This window comes from Aedes albopictus, chromosome 2 (genome assembly GCF_035046485.1).
Source record: "Aedes albopictus strain Foshan chromosome 2, AalbF5, whole genome shotgun sequence".
Lineage (NCBI taxonomy): Eukaryota > Metazoa > Arthropoda > Insecta > Diptera > Culicidae > Aedes > Aedes albopictus.
The window spans coordinates 303,854,614-303,872,090 of NC_085137.1; the positions used below are offsets into that span (position 1 = coordinate 303,854,614).

At 43.4% G+C, this 17,477-nt stretch overlaps 1 protein-coding gene across 1 annotated transcript in view; it reads right to left on the minus strand.

Annotated features, from left to right (window-relative positions):
- The window catches only part of LOC109423852 (uncharacterized membrane protein DDB_G0293934), a 619,352-nt gene that overhangs the window by 534,498 nt on the left and 67,377 nt on the right, over positions 1-17,477 (minus strand). The window lies entirely within an intron of this gene.

The window sequence follows — 17,477 nt, forward strand, 5'->3', positions numbered from 1 at the left end:
AGCGCTTCTATACGATGGAAACTTTGTATTGTTGCAAACTGAATTGAATATTGGCTATAAGGCGAAGCTTTGCTCAATTACATGACATATATCATAAAGTTCAAATGAAATAGTGTTTACATGATGGGATGTTACATTAGATTTCGACTTACGCGTCATTGAAAGTTCATATTTTTTTTCTGTGAGCTGCTGCATAAATTTCCTTTGTATTCAAACTATGATGGTTAATTTCCATCAAGAATCCAATACTTAAACAAAATTGTATCATTCTTGCCAGTCAATGAATGTAATTTCTGCAGTGTTCAACTTTACCCTGCTGATCAACTATGCACTCCTGATTTTACAGTGCCCATTCTTGATCACACTCTCAAAAATGTTTTCGTTATCCTGTAAATTAAGTTCTTCACGGCACAACATTCCTTATTCAAAGTTTTTTTTTACGTAACCCAATCACATTCCTTCCAAGTTCAGAAGCAGTTTGTGCAGCTGATTCTTATTTTTCTCAACCGCTTAGTGCGCGGTCGTCGTCGTCGTCGTCCTTTCGGTGCGATGTAAATAAAACGCCACGTCGTTCCCCAACGTGCTGTCCTCGATAGCCAACATCACAATCAGAGCTTACCGAGGGAGTTAGATGCCAAATACATCCCCGGACCGACGACCATCAGAACAACCGGCGGCGGCAAATACGAAACCAAATTGCGAAGGCGAAATAAAGCAATCAAGACAATGTCAAAGCTGGGATATATTTAATCAAAAAAAAAACGAAGGAAAATATTCCTTCTTTGCCAAATAACACCGTAAAGCCATCGAAGAGCGCCGCCGACAACGACGACGTCGGATTGACTTAGGAGGGAACACAATTGAGTAGCAACCGAAAAGGTTCAAAAGATGTCTTTCGTAAGTAAATCAATTGGCTTTGGCAGCTTCAAATATTGACTAAATGGGACGCGTGGGAGCAATGAAGCTCTTTCGGCCCCGTTAGAGAACAGCAACGAGGTAAATCGTTCAGGGAATGATGACATTTTTTGTTCTTTTATACACAGAAAAGGTTTCTTGGGTGTACTGTGTTGATTTCATACGAAAGGTTTAGGTGCCTAAATATTAAATAAAGTTGTAGGTACTTCTGTGAATTGGGCTCAGTAAGCCGAAGTGATAAACACGAGAAATTCAGCAACACAGCATGCTGATGATGCTTGGTTCGATGCCCAATCGATTCACCATATTTTCATAATAACAGTGAAAGTGTTCATAGAAACCGAGAAACAGGCTATGTCCCAGTTAAAACGTATTACCAAAAAGTCTTAGAGATATTGACAAACTTACTGTAGAGACATTGCATATCTTCAAAATATTACTTTTGGGAATTTTTTTATTACACTAGTTTACAAAATAAAACGAAAGTCGTGAACTTCCGTCAACGACCAAAATTTTTGAAGCATAATTTATCGCTGATTTCGAAACCGTGCTTTTAAAAATTTAAAGAGAACAGTTTCTGAGTTTTAGCTCAATATCGAGTTTTACAATTTTTTAAAATATAGAATTTAATAAAATTCAAAAAATTTGCGTTTTGTTCAACCAAATTTAAATCTTTTTCCATAAATTAAAAGCTGAATATAATACAATACGATCACCTGAATGCAGGTTTTGCGTCAGATTGATGAAATTCATGATATTGGCGAGTTTTGGGGACGATCTCCTTGAATTTTAGCAAAATTTCCAAAAATATATGAAGAAATGTATTTTTTTTCAATAAGAAAAAAATAATTTAAAAATTCTTTCTCAACATTTATTTGTCATATCATATGTAGGCAAGTTACAGTAAAAAAATCAGTTCAATCGGAGCATTGATTACGGAGAATGAGATGTGTGAAGTGAGCGACTTTGCTTAAAAATAGAACAAAAATCGATTTCAAATCATCAACCTTGTATGGAAAGTCGAAAAAATTTCCGCTCTACTGTAATTTTTTTCCTTCGCGTTTTCGAACTCAGGGCATGATTCTACACCAAAAACGATCATCAGCTTACCGCGTTCAAAAATGCTGTAAACTAGTGTTATCGTACAAATTGGTTCGAAAATTCTCAGAATTTGATGGTTTTTTTCTCATAGGTAGGGTTCATAAATATATATGAACAAAAACTAAATTGAAAAAAAAAATCAGAGTCACTTTATTTTCCGGAAAACTCAAAATGGCCGCCACAATAGCCGACTTTGGCACCTATCCACGATTTAGAAAGCACAAATCTCTTCGTAAACAAAACCAGCGCACCTAAGACCTTGAGATTTGTGCGTCTGAAGTTCTGATGCACCATTAAAGCGGGATTTCAAGACGTTTGTCCTTAAGAACGAAGCATCGTAGACACAATGTGTTTTTTTATGAAATCGTAAGAAAATTTTCGCAGCAATTAAAAAAAAATATACTAAATGAAAACTGTTTTCCACAAAGTTTTCCACTGTTGAGGGAAATCGGTTGGAAAAGTCGGAAAACCATTAAGGATGTCCGGAAAATTCTTATAAAAAAGCATGTTTGAAAGGGAATTACATAAGCTATATTCTGTGAAATTTTCAAGATGTGGGTTTTCTCCGTTCCTAAGTTATGACCAATTTGCTATTTTGCCTAAATTCGATACGAAAACAATACTTACTTTCAGTCCTGAGCACCCATGATTGTACAGATGGCCGAATTGAACGATCTCAATCCTGGGCGATTGCCAGCCATCGCCTTGACCTGTAGCCAGGTGAAATTTCTGTCGATTTCCGTTATGAAGCTGTACCTCCATGAGCGTCTGGGTCTGCCTCTGCTGCGATATCTTGCTGGGTCCCAATCTAACGCTTGTTTGCCGATCTCGTTCCTGATCCTGCGTAGACTGTGATCGACCCACCTTCATTTTCGCTTCCGTATTTCTGTCGCTATCGGCTTTTGATGACATCGACAATGGAGCTCTTCGTTGGAGATCCAATTTTGAGGCCTCGCCTTACCTTACCGGGCAGACTGAGGCCTGAGTGACACCTGATGTATGTACATAAGAGTAGTCTCCATTCTTCTCGGTCCATGGCTTGGAGACACACAGCAATGAATTGAGTAGGATGGAGACTCTGAGAAGGGTCCGCAGATCGTCCTCCACTTGGTCGACCCACCTAGCTCGCTGCGCACCACGTCTTCTTGTACCAGTCGGATGACTATCGAGAAGCATTTTAGGCGGGTTGCTATCCGACATCCTGATGATGTGACCCGTCCACCATAGCCTCCCAATTTTCGCGATATGGACGATGGTTGGTTCTCTCAGCAGCTGATGCAGCTCGTGGTTCTTTCGCCTTCTCCAAGTCCCGTCTTCCATTTGCACTCCGCTGTAGATGGTACGCAACACCTTCCGATCGAAAACTCCAAAGGGCTGTCCATAAACCACGTGGTCATGAGGGGGGGGGGGGGGGGGGGGGGGGGGGTTCGGCCAATGACCATTTTGTATGGACAAGAAAAAAATTTTGTATGGACTAATGACCACGCCGGGGGGGGGGGGGGGGGGGGGGGTTGGGGTTGAAAAGTCCCAAAAAATGACCACGTGGTTTATGGACAGCCCCCAAGGGCGCGTTGGTCCTCTGCACGTAGGGTCCAAGTGTCGTGCCCATAGAGGATGTTACCGTTGAGAAACGCTAACTTTGCTTATTACGTTGTTTTGAGAATAAATTTGTTAATTGTTTAATATTTGTTAGTAGAATTTAGATAAAATTGTTATTTTGTTATTTGTTATAAGTTAATAAATTGTTAGAGATAATTAATAAAAATCAGAACAAAATTTGTTAACACACATGCACTCAACGATCTGTTCAGTGTTGGTTGCATGTGTGTTAACAAATTTTGTTAAGACAACACATACACAAAATGAGCCAAAAAGGGGAGAAGTGGACGCCATGACACATCCACGTCAGAAGAAGAAAGAAAAAGGGAAATTGGGAAAAGGCAAAGGGGACAGGCTACTGGGTCGAAAATAGCCAAGAGCAAAGTCTTTCGACTCTGACCTCTCGAGGCAACTAGTTCGTTAGTAGAGATATCCGCCCGCTAAAATCAATTTAACCGTTGATCTATCGAGTTAAAGTTAAAGTTATAGTTGAATATTTAGTCGAAAGAGAAAGTGATCTGTGAATCAGGAATTATCGAATCAGGTATGGTTCAGCCGTTGAAAGAGTAATTCAGCAATTAGTGAGACGCCCAGTAGTAGCCCTGTGTATAACCCCACTTTCCTCAGGACCCATTATCATAGGCCTATTCAGCCTGGTAGTGGCCACCCGTGGCCCGTGAACACCTGTAAGGCATCCCGTCCGCCGCCTAGGAGGCCCGAACAACGCTTTCCGTTCGGCTAGTGGCCTGCCTGGACAGCCAGAAGTCCCGTCCGGCATTGAGGACCCTCCGACGCCCAGAACGATCCGTGATCACCCGCAGCCCTCGGCATTCCCCGCTGAGCCCGTTGGTCATCGTCCACCATACCACCCCGGGGGCAATATCAAGCGCGAAGGTTGTGCCGCGTACCCCGTCATCCCGTTCAAGCCCGTCGGTCCTCCAAACGCCCAGGACACCCGCAGGAAACCCCCCCAGTGCTCCACTTCCGGCCGGCCGCAACGTTCCACACCACACACCGACACTCCACACACACACAGTAAGTTGGAAAAAATAATAAATAGTGAAAAAGTGTTTTACTTGGGTTCTTGACCAGCGAAACGTGCCGACCCTAAGAGTCTCGCTCGCTAGGCGTGGTCCTTCCGACCCGCTAAGTAACAAGGACTACCGGTCTAATCAGCGTTTTGTAACACGAAGAACTTTAGAGTAGAGTTCTGTGGAGTCCAAAGTAAGCACGATTTCCTGTCACAACGCGCCTCTGAATTTCTTTGCTGGTATAGTTGTCGGCGGTCACCAGTGAGCCCAAGTACACGAATTCTTCAACCACCTCGATTTCATCACCGTCGATATAAATTCGGGGTGGCGGGCGCGGTGATTCCTCTCTGGAGCCCTTTACCATCATGTACTTTCTCTTCGACACATTAATGACTGATCCGATTCACCTGGCTTCACTATTTAGTCGGATGTACGTTTCCACCATCGTCTCAAATTTACGAGCAATAATATTAATATCATCAGCGAAACCAAGCAGCTGATCGGACTTCGTGAAAATCGTTCCACTCGTGTTTATCCCCGCTCGAAAGCAATGCTGAACATCAAGCACGAAAGACCTTCAGCTTGCCGTAACTCTCTGCGAGATTCGAAAGGACTCGAGAGTGCCCCTGATACTCGAACTACACACCACTCGATCCATTGTCGCCTCGATCAATCATATCAGTATATCTGGGAATCCGTAATCGTGGATTATCTGCCATAGCTGATCTCGACCGATTGTATCATACGCAGATTTAAAATCGATGAACAAGTCATGTGTGGACACGTTGTATTCGCGGAATTTCTGCACCACCTGGTGGATGGCAAACATCTGGTCCGTGGTAGCGCGTTCACCCATGAATCCAGCCTGATATTGCCCCACGAACTCTCATACAATCGGTGATATACAGCGGCTTAAACTTTGAGAGAGTATCTTGTTGGCAGCGCTCAGTGGTGCGATCGCGCAATAGTTCCCGCAATCCAACTTGTCACCCTTTTGTAGATGGGACACACGACACCTTCCATCTATTCCTCCGGAATACTTCCTCCTCCCAAATCTTGGTAATGCCCCAGTGTAGTGCTCTCACCAGTGCTTCACCGTATTTTAGAAGCTCGCTTGGTAGTTGATCTGCTCCAGCGGTTTTTTTGTTTTTCAACTGGCCAACTTCCTCATTTTCTTGGAGGTTAGGGACTGGAAAACTTCCGTCTTGCGTACGTATTCCTAGATCTGTTACCACGCCACCTTCGGTGCTTTCAACGTCGCCATTGAGGAGCTCATCGTTATTCTACCACCACCTCTCGATCACCTCATGCTCGCTCGTGAGAAGATTCCCGTGATTGTCTCGGCACATGTCAGCTTATGGCACAAAACCTCTGCGCGAGCTGTTCAGCTTCTCGTAGAACTTCCGTGTGTCCTTGGCGCGGCACAGCTCTTCCATCGCTTCGCGATCTCTTTCTTCTTGCTGGCGTTTCTTCCTCCGGGAAACTGAGTTCTGCCTGCTTCGCGCCAGTCTATCACTTGCCTCATTCGCCCTCGTACGGTGTTGCAACATTCTCGCCAATGCTGCATTTTTCTCGTTTTTCAACTGTTCACATTCGCCGCCGTAGCAGTCTTTTATCTGATTCCGAGTCATGAAGCCTGATGCTGCAGCCGAGGTACTACTTATGGCAGATTGGATGTCCCTCCATCTTCAAGTGTAACTGCTCCAAGCTGCTCTTCCGTTGATATAGGGCCACTGCTAGCTGCTGCGCGAAGTCTTGAGCCACTTTTACGTTACGCAGCTGCTCGATGTTGAACCGCGGCGTTCGATTTCGACGCGTGGTAATAACTGTCGAAAGTTTTGAGCACATGCATACAGCGACTAAGTAGTGATCCGAATCTATATTCGCACTGCGGTATGTGCGGACATTGGTTAAATATATCCGAGAAGAAATTACCGACGATTAGAACGTGGTCGATTCGGTTTTCTGTTTGATGGTCGGGTGATGTCCAGGTGGCTTTGTGGATAATCTTTGCGGGAGAACTGGGCCCACATACCCCTTTATCGAGCCACGTCAAAGCTTTGAATCACAAGTAGATTATCTGAACAATTTATTTGATGTACATATCTTCCGTATTAAAGATTGATAATTTGATGTTCCTTTAATTCAGCTTCTCCCCCCAAAATCAAAAGTATCATAATACCACTCACCAACCACCTTGGTAGAGATAAAATTATGGAAATCGTATTCCCATCTTCAGCCAGATCTCCCGAAAAATCACACGCCAACTTCCGCATACCAACCTGCAAAAGAGATAAAGAGTGTATAAAAATTATGAGATAATCGTTAGCTCCACTTCCATATCGTAAAAGTTTATGTTCTGTCAAATAATAAAACTCCAATTCAGAACCTGCCCGGCGCCACCAACCAGGTGTACGAACGCGCCGTGGGTGTATAACTTTATCTATTCGGGGGAAAGGTATTAAAACGTGGTAGCAAAAGTCCCACCAACCCTCTTGCGAATTCTTCCCACACATGCTGTGGAATCTCGAGCATACGCAAATACCTTCATCGACGGTAGCGAGGAGGAAAAGCTCCAGAGAGAGCGCGTGAGGAAATCGTGAGAATGCGTCGTTAAGCGTATTTCGGCGAACGAAATTCTTGGCTCGATCTTTTCCCCTTTCGAAGGAAGTACCTTTCGGTGGTTCTTCCATTCCAAAGACCGACAGCAGCGCGGCGTCTACCCATCAGCCGAGCAAGGACAAATGTCAAAATCGTTAACTTTACAAGTCGGGACGACGACGTGTACCGCATACATACGCTCACGCTTGGGTAGGTCGTCGTAGCGGGTTTTCACGGTGCTTTAGGGTTGAGGAATGGAAATAGTTTATTTTCCAGTCTCAGCTGGTGCTGAAGCTGTGTCGAATCTGTTGGATAATAACAATCACGACTAAAAGGGGATTTTTTTCGCAGACTCTGGTGTTTAAAAATAGAGAATGATACAAAATCACCCTAGTAAAGAATGTTCCAATGTTGAAAAAAAAAACCTTCTGTAAATGACCCTAGTGTGACCCTACAAAGGGATGGATTATGCAATTTTGGCTCAATGACACAACAACTGGCGGTATCCCAATAAAATTTCCCAAATACAGACAAGTTTGCAACAATTGGCTCTCGCGGTACATTAGCATTACAGAATAACTCTTTTTCTAATTCAATATACGAGAAACACACTACCCCCGATGGATGGGTTAACCTTTGCGGCAGTTGTCAACATCCGAGTGACGAAATCAAAACAGAAAAAGTGTTGCCGTTCAGACGGTTGTTCACTCTTCGCTTCTCTACCTATTTTCTCTGGATGTACCAAGTGCATCGATCCGCCTGCGAAATGGCCAGGCTGGCACGCAGATCGCCACGATCAAGCTCTCCGTAGATTGCAGTCGGCAAGATCAAAATAGCTTTGTCAGTGTGCCCGCTCAGCATATACGAGCCGCCAGTGGCGTGCACGGGCATAAGTCGTGGGCGTGCAAAGGCTTCGACCGGAGCAAGCTCTACAGGAAGTGCGGAGTAGAAGGTCATATCGCCAGGGAGTGCAGATCGGCATCAAAATGCCTGATTTGCACGGCGAACAAATGTCCAGGCACGTGTGGAGGTCGAAGTAACAGACGATAATGCAAGTTATACAGCTAAACCTGAACCTCTGTGAAGCCACACAACAGTTGCTGTGGCAGTCACTATCGGAAACAAAGTAAAGGCATCGCCCTCCTATCGGTAGCCAAGATTGCGGCGATCTGTACAACCGTTCATTTTCCGGTTCAGGAAATAATGTCGCGAACGTAGGCGGCAAACAAAATCGACAGTAAAAACAATGCAGAATCCATCATTGACCTTCTGGAGCTCGGGTCTGAACTCTAGCTCGAACTGATGAGTCGACGATCACGCTGTGGAACGATTGTTTAGGGGCTGTTCATAAACTACTTAGACTTTTTGAGAGGAGTCTAGCCAAAGTGGTTTATGAACGTACCCTTATTGAGGGTAATACCGACGACCTATCTAGCGATGATCTAGTCGGAACCCTAGGCCGTGTATGTGACGCCGCATTGCCAAGGCGACCCCTACCCAGAAATGGACGCAAACCGGTAAACTGGTGGTGTCCATAAATCGCAGAACTCTGCGCATCCTGCCTAAGAGATAGAAGAAGGATTCAAAAAGCTCGCACCGATGAGGGTAGAGTGAAACGAATTGAGGCCTACATCGTGGCTAAACTGGCACTGAAAAAAGAGTTTAAGGCGCATAAGTCGGCGTGCTTCGAAAATATGGTGATGCCTACATAGTAGTCATGGCCAAAACGAAGGGCGCGTCTGCACCTCCAGAACGCTCCATCGAGATGCTGCAGAAGATCGTGGAAACGCTGTTCTCGCTCCACAATAAAAGATCATTGGCCCGTCCCCTATGGCTAAACCGGCCATAGCGAGGTCGCCCCGGTGACGAAAGACAAGCTCATCGCAATAGCGGAGGCGCGTAAGTTGAATAAGGCTCGAGGTCCGGACGGTAACCCGACATTAGCCACCAAGACGGCCGTCGAGGCTAACCCTGATATGTTCAGAATGACTACGCAGATATGCCTAGACAGCAGCGAATTGCCGGAGAGTAGGAAAATGCAAAGATTGGTTCTAATACCCAAAACCCGGGAAGCCACCTAGAGACCCGTCGACATACAGACCTATTTGCCTTCTGAACACCACCGGAATACTGTTGGAACGGATTATTCTGCCGAAGCTGATGATCTGTACCGAGAACCCCGATGACTTTGGCCTCTCGGATAATCAGTTCGGCTTCCGGAGGGGTCGATCGACGGTGGGCGTGTGAACGATCAACTCTAAGCGCTCACTGAATGAATTGGGGGTCATGATCGACGATAAGCTGAAATTCGGAAGCCACGTAGAATATTCCTGCAAAAGAGCAAGCAAGGCGATAAGACATTGTCAAAGATAATGTCAAATAGCTCGGCAATAGGTTCGAATAAGCGTAAGCTGCTCGCGACAGTAGCGGTATCCATATTACGATATGGCGCCGCTGCATGGTCGAATGCGCTAGTGATGTACCTTACGGCAGCCGAGTCACATATTACGGTCTCAAAGGACGCGGTATGTGAGCCAGCGGACATGATGCCCATAGCACTAGGGGTGGCAGAGGCTGAAGAGTACTTCGAGCGACGCGTCATAAGAGGCGCGAGGCGGATCGCTAGATCATGCTGAAGTGGCAGATGGAATGGGATTCTTCCAGCAAGGGTAGATGAACACAGGCTCATAACGAATGTGTCTAAAAGGACGAGCAGGCCCAATGGCAAGGCGAATTTCCACTTGACACAATTTCTGTTAGGCCATGGGTGCTTTAGGTGGTATCTGCACAGATTCGGACACGCAGGCTCCCTCGCATGTCCGGAATGCGCAGACTGCGATGAGACCACGGAGCATGTGCTCTTTCAATGCAAAGGTTGCGTATGCAAGAGACATTCTCTTCTTCTTCTTCTTCTTCTTGGCGTAACGTCCTCACTGGGACAAAGCCTGCTTCTCAGCTTAGTGTTCTATGAGCACTTCCACAGTTATTAACTGAGAGCTTCCTCTGCCAATGACCATTTTGCATGTGTATATCGTGTGGCAGGCACGAAGATACTCTATTCCCAAGGAAGTCAAGGAAATTTCCTTTACGAAAAGATCCTGGACCGACCGGGAATCGAACCCGTCACCCTCAGCATGGTCATGCTGAATACCCGTGCGTTTACCGCCTCGGCTATATGGGCCCTGCAGGAGACATGCGGTAGAGATATCACTCCGGACTACATTTGTGAAACGATGTGTACGTGGGCGAACAAGTGGGATTCCGTTACTTCCACGGTCTTCCGAATTGTACTTGAATTGCAGAGAAAATGGCGAACCGACCAACAGCAAGTTGAGTTGCCTCCCCCTTCCCATCCGGGAGCTGGAGTCCAACGGGTGGTCTACAGTACTATCCAGGACTCAAGCTTCCAGGGGAGAGAGGACAACTTAAGGCGGTAGCTGGTGGAAAGCTACCCCATCTCGAAGTCATCCCTAACGGACGCACCGCGAAGGTAAGGAAGAGAGAGAATGAGTTTTTAGTGCGTCGATCCCCACATGACCAGAGGAACCACCAACAGGATCAGCAGATTTTCTCATTCTTCAGAAAAAATATCCGCTTATGAGAATCAATGTTCACTTCGAGCTTGAATACCTACGAGAACAAACATGTTTTCCTTTCTCTCGTCCGGAGCCCTGGTTTCGTTTTGCGTTGGACCGGTCTTCTAATAAGAAGAAGAAGAAGGAGTGTTAGGCCTAAATACCACCACACCACCTCTGGCAACGCCGCTGACCCAGATGTATTTGGAATCTATCCAGACACTCAATCAGAAGATTTGTATTGAGTGATTGTCTTACCCATATAGAGTAAAATTTCAGTTGACATAATTCAAAGACATTCCCTAAATCTTCTTCGTGCATTAGCTGACGCTCACCCCGCTAACGTAGTGCACGTTTATAATGTCAGTCTGTGTGATAATGACCCCAATGCACGACTAGAGTTAAAGAAATAAATGCATAAATGTATAAAATCTTACTATTATAATAGAACATTTTATCACTGCATCAATGTTGCCATTTCTTTTGTTTTTAAATCGTATCACTGTAAGCTTCACGGAACTCCGTTTAAAATTCATTATCGCTTTCGCGAATATAAGCCGATTTCCTGGTAACGATGACGAGTTTTACAGATGTAGGTTCGTTTCAGACTCTGCCCATATGACTGCAGCATCACAGGCGCCAAAATTCGCTGATGGGTTAAGAATGGGATAAACTCTCGTTGCTATGTAGGTGCCTACCTAGAATTTGCGTATCAGTTGCATGTGAATCGGTAGCATCGAAATTCAATTTTCCAATCCATCAGTGGGAGTACCAACACAAAATGTGCGTAGGTATGACCAGATCCGCCTATTGAACCTATTGTGGACTATATCGAGAAAAGTGTAATTTAGGACGAGCGGAAAATCAAATCAAGAACGGATATTGTTCGTGTACAGTTACCCCACAATTTATGAATCGGCAAAAATGACCACAGTTTATGGATCACTCCATTTGGTCATCATGGTGATTCATAAATAGTGTACAAAATTAAGGTGATTCATCGGTGTGGTGTCACTGTACGTTTAGTTTCTTTTTTGCTGTCTTCTACGTATAAATATCATTCACAATAGGAGCATGTTTTTCTTGTTTAATCATAGAAATATACAATCTATAAGTACACAGCATGCGATTTAAATATTAAGAATTAAGAAAGTAATAGACTTATTCAACTCGTTGCCAGTATGTAAATTATCGATCCAGAAGATAACACTCTGCTGAAGCGCGATACAATTAAGTTCTCTTAGTCATTCAACTTCATGCTCAAAGTTCCACAGACATCGCCACTCGACAGTTATCTGCCCCTGCATACGAAACTCATTCACACAGATACATACTTGAGCTCTGTTAACTCCAGCCGGTGTCGGTGCTTTCTCCTTATATCAGAGCACCGAAACTACCTTCATCATGTTACGAGCGAGCGCAGATAAAACGAATCACAGGATGCAAACTGTTACGGTAGGTCATGCTATAATCCTAAACCTGGGAGGGGGGTTATACAACGTCCCTCTCTGTATATCTCAAACAACTGTGAGGCGAGCCTCAAGTGTGTATGTATGCATATCCTTTCCTCTCCAACAACCCTCACACCGCATCGACAACTACTGGTTACTGTCTCGTCTAGGGAGTACCAAACTGGGGTAAACTAAAGAACAACTCCAAGCAACATCTCTTTCTTCGGGCGCAATGATATCATCGCATCATGGCCGAGTCCTGCTCCTTGTTTACGGATGAAGTGTGCTCCGGTACCCACTAGTTATATGCCAGAAACACACATTCACATACCATAATCCTCTTGAAGTTGGCACGAATTGTCCCTACTACTTCTGGGCTGAAGATTGCAAGAAAAGCTCTTGTCCCTGTAGTGTGTAGCTCTTTACTTGTTTGGTCGATCGCATCAAACAAGCTGGTAGGTATTCCGACTTTGGTTCATTACTCGAATATGCAGAAAGAAGAAATCAAGCCTAGGAAAGACGACTTTTCCCAAGCGATGACCACAATTCACGGTGGCGGGGCCCCATACAAATGCCGGACAAAACCTAAAACTTTTTTTAAAAAGCGATAAAATGTACATGTTCAGATAATTTTGGTACGCTGAATCTATTTTTGGGATCAAAACTTACATAACTTGCATATTTTTTGTATAAAAGTAGGTTCAAAGTATGGAAATAACCTCATTTCAAATTAAAATAATGAATAGCTTATATGTATTAAATAAGTCGGCATCATGTTTATATGTTTTGGAACATAATTTTAGTGCTCTATCGCTTGGTAACTTAGGCCAAAAATTGAGATTTTATTAATCGATGTTATTTATTTACATGTTAAACGTTGAGCACCACCGGGCAATCTATACGTTATAACTTTTTTTATAAGTGTCGGATCATTTTGCGGTCTTCGGCAAAGTTTATCGCGTTATCCTAAGCTATACTTTAACGTCATTAGTTAGATAGTTTTGGACAAAAAAAAATCAACTTAGGAGAAAAATGAAAAAAGCACGTTTTTTTATACTAAATTCCATACAAATTTCAATCGCAATGCGGAATACGAGGACGCAACCGATCGCTCCCAAATTTTGCACAGTTGTTTTGGACGCCAAAAGGAATCGAAAAAGCTTTGTTCCAAAAAATCGACTTTGTTGACCCAGTCTAATGTACAGTTAGCATAGCATAGCATAGCATAGCCGACCGTACACATCCTGGGGTGGCTGTCGATAGAGACGTTTAATGCGCCAGAAAAGTTGCCTGGGACTTGACAAACCTTTCATTTAACGAACTCTCGACACCTGGCCAGGTCCTTACGATCAGCGGGGATGGGGAGGAAATGTTGGTTAGATATCTACTCAGAAAGTGTCCAACAACTTGGCCCACTTCATAGATATCTGGAGTTGGAAAATGGATAGGGTTTAATGGGGTGCTTTCCTTGGCGAAAAAGCGTATAAGAAATTGTTATGGTTTAATCATTTACCTGAAGTTACTGAAAAAGTAAACATTAGCATTAAGCAAGTCTCACAAGTTTCGTAGGCAGTATAGCAGACCATAGTTATGAGGATTGCCTCCTTCCCGTCGGATACCAAAAAACAAAGATTGGAGACTTATCTCTGACTTCTCGACAAGACTGGCACAATTCTCCAACAGTCGAGAGTTGTCCTGGCCTCGTCCTTGCGACTGCTGAGGAATATGGAAGGATGGTTAGTTAGACACCTAAGAAAGATGTAGAAAGTTCTACGACCTCTCAGGCCTAGGTGTCAAGGGGATATGGGTGTTGTTCTAGGTGTAGTTAGTGGAAGGGTACTCCAAAGGATGCGGTTGGGCAACGTTCAGGCACACAGGTAGACCAAGAGCAGTGGATGTCCAGAATTGGTCCAGAAACACTCTTCATTTTGTCACGGACGGTTGAATCACTGTGAAACACTTCCCGGACGTGCGGTTGCGAAGCACACTTTCGGCAGATTTCGTTACCGGTATCCCATTTTAGTTCGGTAGAGCCAGAGCCATGGCTCGATGCAACCATGCACGACGATTTATCTCTCGACCGCGGAACTAATTGACATTTTCTTCATTAATTATTCTTATAACAGCCCTTAAATCAAAAACTCGCGGAAGCGAAAAAAAAATGACAGCATGACCCAGTCTAATGTACAGTTGCATAAAAATGCAGGGAGGGTGCAGGCACGTCAAACTCGAACAAACTACGCCTACCTAACATGCATCGAGCGGGCCTTCCCAAACAACACAATGCGATTTCGCGGGCCGTCCCCATCGGAAAAACAAACCGATTTCCAAGCAGAATTCGACTAGGCTTATTGACCAATCCAAATTCCTGTGTGGTAGTGGTTTGTGTTCAGATTTCCCGTGTTAATCTATCTGTAAGAACTTTGTAAACATCTTTTGTTCTCACGTATATGGATAGGCTTGCAGTAGGTTTCGTGAGACTTTTTTTGGACAACTCAATGGTCGCGTTGCCAGTCACACTAACACACTCGCAAAAGATGAGCAGTAGGCCTACCTTGCCGCATGCGGGTCCCCTTTAAAAATGCAAGTTGACTAGGTAATGTTGCCGTCAATGTTTAAGTCATTTACTTGAATACAACCGATAAAAATTCAGCCCATCAAATTAATCTTCCAATGCTTCTCAAATATGGGGGTTAGGGGCATAATGGACACCCGGGGCGAAATGGACACCCCTGTTTTTGCCGAAACCGTTGACTTTTATGTTAAACTTTTAATGCATAAGTGTAAACGAAGAAGTCATGGTTCTATTTTTCAAAAGTAACATATATATTGCTCCAAAATAACCAAAACATCATTGAAATTGAAAAATGTGTATCATATGGTGAAATTCTTATAATTTCGAAGCAGCATCAAATAACCCGCATAGACATTTACAATTCACGATATCGTTTAAATCATAAGACATTCATCCGTGGAATGATAACTACAAAAGCAATAATAGTTCTATGATTTCATGATTAAAATCGAAAAAAGGCAATTATTCAATACTTTTCAAGTATCATAACATTTGTGATAACGATACATTGAATGATACATGAATAATTTCTAATAATATATTTTCATCTAGGTGGCAATGGATTTTAATGTTTTCAGACTTTTTCAATGTTCGAACATTACAATGACATGTAACTACTGTAGTGTATGCTTTCAGTTCTTTATCAGTGACAAATTTAAGGTCTTTTAAATACTTCTGAGCCTTTCTGAGCACAAAAGAAACTACACTCCAGTTGGGCTCAAGCGGGGACGAGTGCGGGAATCCCATTGTCATTAACCCTAAAAGGGATAACTGGGGTCCATTGGACCCCAGGCGCCTTTCAGAGCTCGTCTTTGATGGAACACACTCAGCGAGGTGACGAAACTGAGGCCATGAAGGTATCCCTTTTAGTCTGGTCTTGTCTACACATACACAACCATTCATTGAAAGAATCCTGGAAAATGATAGAATCGACTAGTTCTATCATTTTTCTTGTCATTATTAATGCTTGCAGTACATCGGAGATGTATTACAAGCATTAAAGTGGCCAGGCATACTGTGCAACGTTATTGGTTTTACAATAAAGCCATTGAGTGGGGACATCTTGTACCAACCGCTCAGCTTTTCAGAAAGTAAAATACGTGAAAATCGATGAGGGTGACGATGCTAAGAAAGATAATGTCACCCCTTGGTCCTTCACTTCCTGGGATGGAACACAGGTATTTCGTCCGTGTCCTGGCCCTTATGCCTAAGCTTAAGCGCCTTTACTCGCTCTCTGAAATGAAACAAAAAATACAACCTATCCCTCGCAAATGCATTCTAAATTTAGTCATGACATATATATAAAAAAGATATAATATATAATGACAATTAGACTGATCTCACCAAATTTCAACCGGAAGTCGATTTCAACATCTTGACACGATCATCCATCACCATCAACACCAAAGCTTTACGCAAAACCACCGTTTTCTACAATGTTGCTTGAATTCAGTTATTTGGACCATGTCAAAAATTAAATTCATCCAAGGTGGCACTGTCTCGTAGATTTTTTTCACATTTGCATGTGGCACCACCTTTCACAGAGTAAGCAAACAGATTCGCGACAAAAGAAAAACACGTGCAACACAGAAACCGACAACGGTGCTCAGAATATTCGACGAAATTCCGTCAAATGTAGCTGGTGCTGGGCCAACAAAGTTGCTCTTCGATATGTAATCGTCCACCTTTTTCGATTCGTATCGGTATATTCCTGACAAAAGCGAGTTATCAATTTAACTTTCCTTCAACACCTTATTTCACTAATTAGCACTTTATTTCAACTGTAATCCAATGTCGAATCTAACACCAAATATAATAAATTAAGAATATATCCAACTCTTGCTCTGAGCAGGCGAACGCATTTTACCGACCGCAGCGACACGGTATGACTCGCGGTCGAACTAATTTTCTGCACCAGAGCTTCAGGTAACTTTGATTGAAAAAAAACCCTAATTAATCCACCTTGCGGTGATGGTGCCTTTCTCGTGCCTTCGAAAACACATTTCAACACAACTCAAGTGACATGTTGATGAATATCGCACTTTCATACGTTTAACAGAAATCCATTTCATGGCTTCAGAGATCATATCATTTATCTGGTTTTTGATTTTTGAGCCTTGAACTCTTAAAAAACAGCCGAAATCTTGAATTTTGAGCCGCCATTTAGGATTGATGTCCAGCAGCTTGGAAATTCTGGTCGCTATTATTGGACTCCAGACTTCTTTCCCATATCAGATACACCCATATTGAATGGTTTTAGAGCCGAAAACTTCATTAAACAGCCGCCATTTTGACTATGGAGACGCCTTCTTGTATATTCTGGTAGCTATTTTTGAACTCCGGTTGTCTTCCCCATACCAAGTATACCGGTTTTAGAGCGTAAACCTCTATTAAACAGCTGCCGTTTTGAAGTTTATGCCGCCATCTTGAATTTTGAAACGCCATATAGCCATATAGTGAACATATAGCCTTTCAGTATACTTCGGTGTACGAGAAAGGCAAAACAATATTTTCGAGCTTAAATGCTGTAGAAAACAGATATTTTTGATACACACTTAAAAATTCTGAAATTTTATACTTTTATATGTTTTATTTATCAGATCGGTTCTAGCGATTGCTAGACGCTAAG